The sequence below is a fragment of the Micropterus dolomieu genome, linkage group LG08 (genome assembly GCF_021292245.1).
Source record: "Micropterus dolomieu isolate WLL.071019.BEF.003 ecotype Adirondacks linkage group LG08, ASM2129224v1, whole genome shotgun sequence".
NCBI lineage: Eukaryota > Metazoa > Chordata > Actinopteri > Centrarchiformes > Centrarchidae > Micropterus > Micropterus dolomieu.
In genome coordinates, this window is record NC_060157.1 from 19,623,848 (window position 1) to 19,634,640 (window position 10,793).

A 10,793-nucleotide genomic window follows, 5' to 3' on the forward strand; every position below is an offset into this window, starting at 1 on the left:
GTTTCACAGTGGCTTCAAAAGTTGTCATATCCTCCTTGTAAAATCTTTGTTTCCTGTTATAAAATGTGAAAATCTCATCTGACCATAGAGTAAGTTCAACCTCAAAAGCATTAAACTCGCGTCACTCAGCCTAAGCATGTAGTGCTAATTGCCTGGGGCAGAGAGCTTCGGGTCTAAATCCCAGAACTCTTCCAAGCAGGCTAATCAGTGTAGCACATCTAGTGATGGCGGCCAATCCCATTAAGCGGTGGATGGCGTAGCCCCGCTTTGTTCTCAGTCCCTGCGTCTCTGATCTGTTGACGAGATTACCCACAGAGCCTCAGATCAACCCAAGATGCACATCGTCTTTTGGGGGCGGTGGGTGCAATTAAGAGAATGTAAACTGATGTAGGACTTTTCAGCAACATGCTACTATACATCATGGTGCAGAAAGGATGAATAAGATGCAGCTTGTCTTCACATTTCTTTGTCCAAGTAGGTCAAGTTAGAGACTCACTAATCCGTCCTCAACACCATAAGTAAAACACCAACACTTGTTTGTTTTTTAATGACAGGGAGCCTTTACTAAATTGTGAATCTTAAACATCTGATATTTCAGTGATAAATACACAAGAAAGAGCTGATTCTCCTCCTTAAATTTGGGACTTTGGTAAGGTTGGACTGTAGAATTTCTTTGAACAAACATGCAAACAAATAAACCATCCAAGTAGGCAGATCCTCAAGGACCTCTGTTATATCACTTCCCCCGAAATCTTGGTGAAATCCAATCACTTTCCTGACAGTTTCAAACTAACATAAGGGTAACTTGTGCTTGATAGATTCAAGTGAATCCTCTTGATGTGGTTACTCTCTAAATCCTCAGCAGGCTCCAGAAGGTTCCCACCCAGTGATGAGCTCATGTGATTTAGCCTATAAGTCTGCAAAATACATACAGTAAGTGTACTCTCACTGGTGACGCCATGTGGTAGCATTTACACACAAGATGTTGTGATACTCGTTGTTAATCCTCTTACACGAAGTATTTCGCAGCTCCTCATATAACTACCACTGACTCTGTGAAATTATAATGGAAAACTTATATTATGAAGCCTGTTCATTTGAATTGTTGAATTTTCAAGTGAATTGTTGGGTCTCTGTTAATAATATTACAAAGAGTACGGTCTAGACCTATTCTATATGAAGAGTGCGAGGAGATAACTTTTGTTATGTATTGGTGCCATATAAATAAAAATTAAATATATATAAATATAACTTTCTTTCCTCTTTCTGTTTTTGTCCACCTTTGTTCGTCCACGTTCCTCCCTTCAACCCGATCAATAAAATGTTTGTCTGTGTTTATGCCCTGTAACAGATTGGCCACCTATTGTACGTATCCATGCTGTCTGCAATGCACATGCTGGGATACTCAACCCCCTTGTTAAAATAAGCAACATAATCTAAATTCTCTCCTAATATTCTCGTCAATGGCTGCATGTATAGGAAGCTTGTCTAAGGTCAACGTATATTTTCCTGCAGCTGAAGAGGGATTAACCACAGACGGATTAACTTTAGAGGCAACAAGTGAAAAGAAGTCAGAGTGCATAAGAGTGGGTTATGGTGATTGTATTCATGGATACAGTACATTAGACTCTTAGTCCCCATTCACCTGTTCACTCCTCTATTACTGTCTGATACAGCACCACCTTGACTGTCTTAAACTGCCTGCAGCCCTCCACCACAGAGCTGCACGAAAGCACAGTGAAATTCAGAGCAGCCGTTCTGTTCACCCACACATCCATCTCCTTCTGTTCTAAAAATGTCCTTAGGGGGGAAGGTGTTGCCGCATTACAAATTGCAAAAACATTGCAATCTCTGGATTCCTCAACATTGTTCGCTGCGAGTGTTTAATTTGGACCTACTCACTCTCACTGACCGTGGTTTTCATTTTTACAAAAATTAGATTGGTACATCATAGATACTGAGGAACTTACAGCAGTGCAATATACCACCTTCCCTAAGCATAATATAACTGAGTCTAAAACCTAATGCTGGCGTTAGTTGAGAAATTACTTATTTATTTACATTTTTAAACATTAAAGGCTGGTTTATTGGGTCAAGTGCCCAGTGCACATACGACCTACAGTATAAAACACCAAAATAAGATAACTTCCTTCATTACCCAGAAAACAAAAAAAACTTTGTCTTTTGTCTCAAGCTTCACAAATAAAATCTGCCACAAAAAAGGCTCCCTTCCTAAAACGCAGCCCAAGTTTTTTTTAATAAACATCCATCCATCGGAACTAAAGAAACAAAGAGCATTTGAGTAATTTAATATAAGTAAACACTATGTGCCCTTCCAAGGCCTCTGATTTTTGGGATTGGTGTTTTGTGTGATGTCCTATCATTGTAATGGTGTCACTGAGCAGCTTAACTCACTCTTTTACAGCAGTCCCTTGTGCAGCAGTCAGTTTCGCTACTTCCTAATGAGAAGGCCCTACCATAAGAGGGCGCTGGCTCACTCCCAAACAAGTGCACACACTTTTGCTGCAACCACCTCTTTCAGTCAGTCCTCTCTGTCAGTTTTTACTTCATCATTATTCATCAATTCGCTGCCAGTTTCTCATTTTAGAGTTTTAAAAGTAGATAAACATACATGGTCATTCTTTACATATATATTTATTTGGTTTTCAGCCAAGAGGTGAAACTGACTTGGCATCTTGATGTTTCAAGTGTTTGCACCGGGACTGAATGAACGTGGGCTGTCTATTATCTTGTCATATTTTTCAGCGAGCTCCTAGTTTGTATTCAGAATGGCATCCTTTAGATAGGAAAGAGGGATGTTCAACTGATTTCCATTTGTGCACTCATCTGCATCTATGGACATTCCTACACATTTTGCAACAACCCAGAGTCATTTCATTGTGCATCATATTGTCCTCTCTTCTTACCAAAAGATTTTTTGTCAGTATATTGGTTCTCTAAACATGTTCTTTTAATTCGTTATAATGATTTAAAGTCCCACAAGTCTCTCTGCTTCCCTTTATTCTGCTCTTCCCTCTCTCAAATTTTGTAATCCAGCGAGTTGTTTCTCGTCTCACTGTCCTCTTATGAGAAGTGGAAGTCACAATAATCAAATGAAAAAATGAGATGTGATGATACTCATTCTGCATTTCACACAAGAGTCATCATTTGGGGTTGAACAACACCGTAATTGTCAAGTGTGTTTTTATTATATATTGTATATAATGAGAGCTAAAATGTTAAGTCAATTAATCGATTAGTTGACTGGCAGAAAATGAATCAGATGCTCATTTAATATTTTAATAGTCATTTTTTAAGCAAACATTGTGGTTCCAGCTTCTCAATTTTCTTACATTTATAGAGCCATGTACATGATTGATAAAACAAACATTACACAATTAACACGTTGTCAAGCAGTTTTAATGATGTCACCTTTGAATTTGGAAAGTCACTTGACAGTTTCATTATAATATTCTAAAGTTTACGTTAATTTGCATTAATTAACCTTCCTTGAATGAACAAGAAGTACATCTGAGGCTGATGGGAATGTCAGTAGTTTTGTAGTGTTTTGTTGTTTGAAACACATTTTGAACTGATGATAGCGCTAGATGAAAAGTCACCAAAGTTATTACAGTTCAACCTGATTCTGTTCCAGTGTTTTTGTATTTTTCTTTTTTTTTTCACTTTATACCATATTTTCTATATTTTTTTAAACTTTATACCATATTTACACATGTAATTTTAGTTATTATTAATATTATCATGATCATTATTATTACATACGCCTATTGCTCACAAACATTTTTGTCACATTTATTTGAAACTTTGAATTTGTCAACATGTCATGCCTACTATAACCAGTAACTTTTCTCTCCATTGGAGTGCCCGCATAAATTTGTGGTTGTCATGGCAACAGAAGAACTGTGCATTGCTGTGTGTGTGTGTGTGTGTGTGTGTGTGTAGGGGGTGGGGGTTGTTTTGCCTTGTGTGCATGTATGTGTGCGTGCCTGGGGGGAAGTCAAGCCTCTCCATCAGCCCCCCCAATCAGCGTTGCAGCTAAGGCACAGGAGTCTTTCAGAGGGGGCGGGACCTGTTTCGCTGCAGAGGGATGCTCCGCAGCCCCACGCTGGACCAACCAGTCTGTAAATCCCTGCTCATAGGCACGTAGCACACATACACACACACACACACACATTACACTCACATACTCACATTTGCACGCTGACTGCAATCAAATCCCCTGAAGCTCCCAGCATCTGCGCTGCATCTCTCACCTCTCGTCTCCTTTCTGTCCTCTATCTTCTCTTTTCAGGTCCTTCTTCTTCTCTTCCTCCTCTCTAAATCTGTAGCTCTCCGACGCTCCGTCCTCCGCAGCTCTGACTCACTCAGCCGTCCTTCTCCTGTCCGCCAAGCTGCACCACAAAACCTGGGAACATGTCCTCCAACCTGCCCCCCGGGACCGCCGGGGCCAAGAACAAGCCCCTCTCACCCTTCAGGAAGCGAGGCAGCCTGCAGTACACAGCCAGCACAGGTGAGTGGAGGGAGCCAGGGGACGGTTTGAGCGTGTTGGTCCTGTAAAAGAAGGAGGAATCTCACATGAACTGAGCTCGAGGCACTGTGGCTCTGTGCATTGTTACGTGAAATCTGACTTTTTGAACAATGATATTTCGGATTATTTTGTCAGTGACAGAAGGCACTCATGAAAAAACAGACACAGGGTGCAGTACATTTTCTCAGAGAGGAGTTTGGAGAAATGCAAACCTGTTGATTAGGGGGGTGAAGCAGAGGATGCTCTGTGTAGAGGATTTTGGCATTCATAACCTGCAGATTCATGTCATCCCTTATTTCAGGTGTAGTTTTTTAGGAGTGACACAGATGCAAACATACATTGTCCAGCATCAGTCAGCTCTTCAAAGCTAAGTTGTTGAAATTGTTGCATAACTTGTTGTTGTCAGGTAAAAACTCATCAGTTTTCATCTTTAACTTAAAGGATGAAATGCTCCCTCATGAGCTAGTGACCCTTTGGCTCGTGACACTCTTTCACAACATGTTGCATAAGGTAAAACAAAATGCTATCTGAACCTAAAAACATGACTTTTCCCTTGAGAACAGCAGCGTGCTGCTTCGATAAATGTGATGACAGTGTTTTTCATTTACCCTGATGGCAGTTTGTGGCCTGGAGAGAATATGTAGGTTGGTACCTCAGGACTTGATCCCCCGCTGAATGAGAGGATTAACCTCCCCTCTGATGTATGCACACACTGGTCAGTCTTTCATCTAAACTACAAAGAGTGTAGAATGACCATATGACAAAATAGCAGCCATTTAAATACCCCTCCCTATGTTCATTCAGTGTCACCTCTCAATCTAAACAGACTGACAGAGGTTCATTCAGCCCCACACGACCACGAAGGTCTTCACATCATGTCATCAGTTTAAAATTATACTTTGCGAAAATATCTCATTTTGTGTCATGTTCAGCCTTTTTTCTTTAATTATGCACGAAAATATGTGCAAATGCGATGAGATAAGCCAGACATGAATATTAATATCCTGAAACAAGATAGAATAAGAAAGACTGGTGTACTTGTGTCAAGAAAATGACACTTAATAGGTAAATTGTATTGGAAGCTGATGATATAATATTAGATTACATAAATACCTACAAATTTTGCCTTAAAATTATACTGTATCTTTAAAAATTTGGTACCACTGGGGACACGTACATACAGCAGACAGTGACCTGCTGTGACGTTACAATGACTGTCAAGATAGTCAGAGATTGATTTGTACAATAAATGCAACAGCTGGAGGTCTGAGTGATTCATCTACCACCCCTCCAGTTAGGATGTTGTCTGTGATTACCCTCATTTACAGCTCGTAGCTGACAGTGAATGTCTAGAGTCTAAGTTGGAGTGATGTGAGACAGTCTTCGCTTTTATTTTTTTGACAGAGAGAGAGGTCTGTTTCTCTTTTGTTTTTTTACTGTGTCCAGATTCTGTTCTGAAGCCTCTGGGGTTCGATTTAGGAAGTCTCTGCAGAAACGCATAAAGATAACATTCACATTTTATGCTGTTAAAGCATCCAGGGAACTATCTGAGTTAGCAAAGATGACATTTAGGTGACTCATCTTCTTTTGTTTTGTTTGTTCAAAAGGGCACTAATCTAGTTTGGGGCAGATTGTACAGTACAGTCTGTGAAAATAGTAGTATGTGCAGTGAAAATAGGCCGCAGATACATGATCATTATATTTTATTAGACAGGCTATTTGAATAGTTGCCAGTGCCATGTCTTTAAATGCTCAGTGAACCTATAATAAAGTGATTGCTGTTTTGAATCTGCTGCAGCCACTCACAACAGGATCATAAATTATATAAACATAGACACTTTAATTTCTCTGGCCTGCTTAACGATTGTCTAAATTGACACAATGGAGGAGCTTTGACTTACTAGATTGTTTTAATAAGAATCCTAAACTTTCAATCCAATCTAATAAGCTCTCTGTCGATCAATCAGCTCAACAGATGGAGTAGATGTGGAAGGCTGCAGCAGCATCTAATCAGCACTAAATGAGTTTGAATTGCTCACAGCTTAGCTTTCTTTAAAGGTCACAGACACCCAATAGACATGATAAACTGCTCCATGTCTATCAGACAGCCTTTTGCTCTTTTCTACAGTTATTGTGTGAAGAGCTGAGGCACAGCTTTGTCCATATTTAGCACATTATTGCAAGGTTTGTGGAGTGAACTCAGTAGAGAACGGCAGTGGGTGAATCATTTCTCTGGCTGTAAAAAGGTAGTTCTGAGATTAGAGCCACAAACACTTACCATTTAGCCGATTCTGTGCCTCCTGCTGTTTTGCACTTGTTGAACCACTTAAATTGGCTCAAATGAAAATAACTTAATGTATCATTAGATATTTGCAAACTGAGGAAAACTACTACTGGTACTACTGAAAGTATCAAAAGCAAAAGTTCCCTTGTAACAGAAGGACTCCTGTTGTGTTATAGTGTTATATTTTCATATACTGATGCATTAATGTGTAAACAGCATTGTATTGTAATGTTATAGCTAGTTGAGTTGAAGGAGCTAATTTACCTACTGTACAGTATATACTGTTAGGTAGTTAAAACTATATAATAATATAATACGTACTATTTTATAAACTAATCATGTTTTCTATGTAAAATTGTAATTTGATAGTAACAGGTAATTATGACTGCAAGGCAAATGTAGTGAGGTAAAAAGTACAATATGTGGCTCAGTTGGTCGAGTAGAAGTACACTTGAGTAGAAGTGTAGAATTACTTTCCACCCTTGCAGGAAAGCAATAACACCCTACAACAATACCAAACATATACAATTTACTACTACTACTACGACTGTTTTTCAAAATGGTTGTTTTTTCAGCACAGTAGGTTGATGATGGACCTTTGAACACATTGTACTTTGCCCACAACTTGTTCACGCCTCCTTTGGTTGTGTCACGCCTTCTCATCGTAACATGCCCACACATGTTGAGGTATGTGTCATGAACAAATACAGTAATTACAGGAAAGAGGCCTTGTAGGTTAAATGTTAAGCCCTGTCACTCCCCACAAAAACGCAGTCAGTACAAGTAATAGTTCAAATTGTAATTAATGATTGAACACGTGGGACTCCCACCTCAACACACCTTCATCTGATAACCTTCAGTCAGTCACCCGCATGTTCACCTACACCATGTACTGTTGTGTAGTTGTCTGTGTCTCGGCTACTCATATGAACCAACATCTAGCCTGTTAGAGGTCTCATGGACTTGTGCCCTGTGGGTGGGACCACCTCTTTGTTGCATTGTTGCTCTTACTTGTGGCGATGCAGTAGATATAGAGGTAGGCCTACCTGATGCCAGCTGTTGTTTGCAACACTCTGTGGAGAGCCAGAGTCTGGCTTGAAAGGTACAGCAAATGTCAAGTGGCTAAAATATTGTTGTGTTTTGTATATTGGGTCCTTTTATTCAGTAGTGGAGAGTACATGAAATGAAATGAAGTTGTATGAGGTACTTATCCATAGTCGGTGTATTACCCACAGTAGACTGCAGCGGTCAGCACGCCCCCAGTATAGGGAAGAAAACAGTGAAGTGAGTCCCGGCAGGGAGGCTAAGCAATGCACTTCTCTGGAAGGGGCAGCAGAAAAATTTATTTTTTCCCCATAAAATGCCAAATATTAGCTGGTTCCAGTTTCTCAGATGTGAGGATTTGCTACTTTTGTAGGCTGTAAAGCTGAGTCCTTACCACAGTGGCCCGGGTTGTTTCCAACCCTTTGCTGCATGTCATCCCCTCTTTCCTGTCTCTCTCAGCAGCTGTCACTATCCAATAATAGCAAAAACACCTGAAAGAAATATTTTTTAAAAAGCAGCTCTCATATCCAATGTTATAAATCAATCAATAAAATAATTGTCTATAAAAACTTGTATGCAAAACATGTCATCATGGTATAAAATATAATGCATTCATATAGATAAAAATGTATTTGTATATAATAATGTAAACTTATGAAAGGGACCACCACCATGCATAGAGCTGCTGTACTTAAGCAAAATTTAGAATACTGGAACCAGCTAATATTTGGCATTTACTGCTTTTACTTTGTGTGAGTGATTAATGCTTAGCCGCCCCCTAGAGTTTTATTTGTTCACTGATTTCAACCTTCTGCAGCCTTTTAATGAGCTTGTGTTGATTTGTTTGTGATGCAGCATTCAACCATCAGAGGGAGCCTGGTCTGAATAAATGCAGCTACACAGATGAATGAGTGACCGGAAATCTTACTTGTTGGGCACCACTTGGGGCCACAACAATTTGATCAGGCCTCTCAAACACTATTTTGGCTTTGGGTGCCTTGGACAGAACAAAATAATGAGAGACAGAGTGATAATTTGCTTGTAGTCTGATTACATTTCAACTATTAGCATACTGTTTGCCAGAAATGACTATGGCTCATAGGCTAGCAACAGCCTTGACAACAACATTGATTGAAAACACATAGGCCCACAGAGAAATCAGTATTGAATTCAGATGCGTGGTGCATTCTTTATGTTTTATATTAGGTTAGGTAATAATGAGTGGGAAGGAAGCTAATAAAGGTCTATGTTAGTGCTGAACACAAGTATAGTATAATAACTTTAATTGTGGTGGAAACTGGGACAATTTGGTAGAGGATGTTGAAAACCACAGAATTTTAATGTTTCACAAATATTTGTCAGGACTCAGGACACCCAGCTTGAAACCAGGACTATCCCGTCACATGCCAAATGGAACTACAAACCATCACATTTACCCCGAAGACTCAAGCAGCTTAGGTGCTGTGTGATAGCCATTGTAGTTTCATATAGCCACATGCTACCAACCACATTTTAAAGCTATATTAAAGCTCCAAAATTCACAGGTTGGATACACTCGTGTCTATTTTATGTCATAGAAGAAGCACCAAAAATCTCTCAACTTTGCGGTAACCACAGACATTATTTCAGGGATCTAACCAAAACCCCCATTCAAAAACCAACCAAAGAGCAAGCTGAGGGAAACCATGGCGTACGACTCTTTGGAGTTGTGTTTATGTCAGATCAGGTGTCTAACAGTGATGTCATAGTGGGAAAGGTAAATACTCTCCATATATCCATCAGAACTATACATGAATTTTGCCAACAAACTCATCCAATTCAAGTCTTTCATGTCTGACTTTGAGGGTGAGAAGACTGCAGTCAGAAGAAGAAGATCAGATCAGAAGGAGCTTTATTGCCAAGTAGTGTTTTACACATACGAGGAATTTGCTGTGGTGATAAGGTGCTACACGTAGACAAACATACAGTTGACATAAATAAATGTGGAAATATATAAATATGGAATGGAAGAACCACGTTGCAAATATATACATGTGCAATATTCTGGGTCTGTGCCGTGCAGACGTAACGCAGCGGAAGAGAATATTGTGTACATATAAATATATAAACTGACAACATAAAAATATACAACAACAAAGATCAACAATCAACAACAAATATGTGCGACGTGCCAGGTCTGAGCCCGACACGAGATGAAACAGTATTTACATGTGCAGAGACATTTGTATCATTTGCAAGGGGGGAGTGTCAGTGGGGGACCCGGGCCTTGTTAATGAGGTTAGTTGCAGATGGGAAGAAACTGTTTTTGTGGCGAGAGGTTTTGGTCCTGATGGATCGCAGCCTCCTGCCAGAGAGGAGAGTCTGAAACAGTTTGTGTTCGGGGTGGGAGTGGTCAGCTGTAATCTTTCCTGCTCGCCTCAGAGTCCTCGAGGAGTACAGGTCCAGAAGAGAAGGAAGATTGCAGCCAATCACCTTCTCTGCAGAGCGAATGATACGCTGCAGCCTGCCCTTGTCCCTGGCAGTGGCAGCAGTGTACCAGATGGTGATGGAGGAGGTGAGGATGGACTCAATGATGGCGGTGTTGTCTTTGGCAAGCTGAACTTCTTCAGCTGCCGCAGGAAGTACATCCTCTGCTGGGCCTTCTTGGGGAGGAAGGTGATGTTCAGTTCCCAATTGAGGTCCTGGGAGATGATGGTGCCCAGGAAGCGGAAGGAGTCCACAGTGGTGACTGGGGAGTCACACAGGATGATTGGGGAGGGTGGGGCTGTGCTCTTTCTAAAATCCACGACCATCTCCACTGTCTTCTGAGCGTTGAGCTCCAGACTGTTCTGGCTGCACCAGGTCACCAGATGGTCGATCTCCCACCTGTAGGCAGACTCGTCCCCACCTGAGATGAGCCCAATGAGGGTGGTGTTG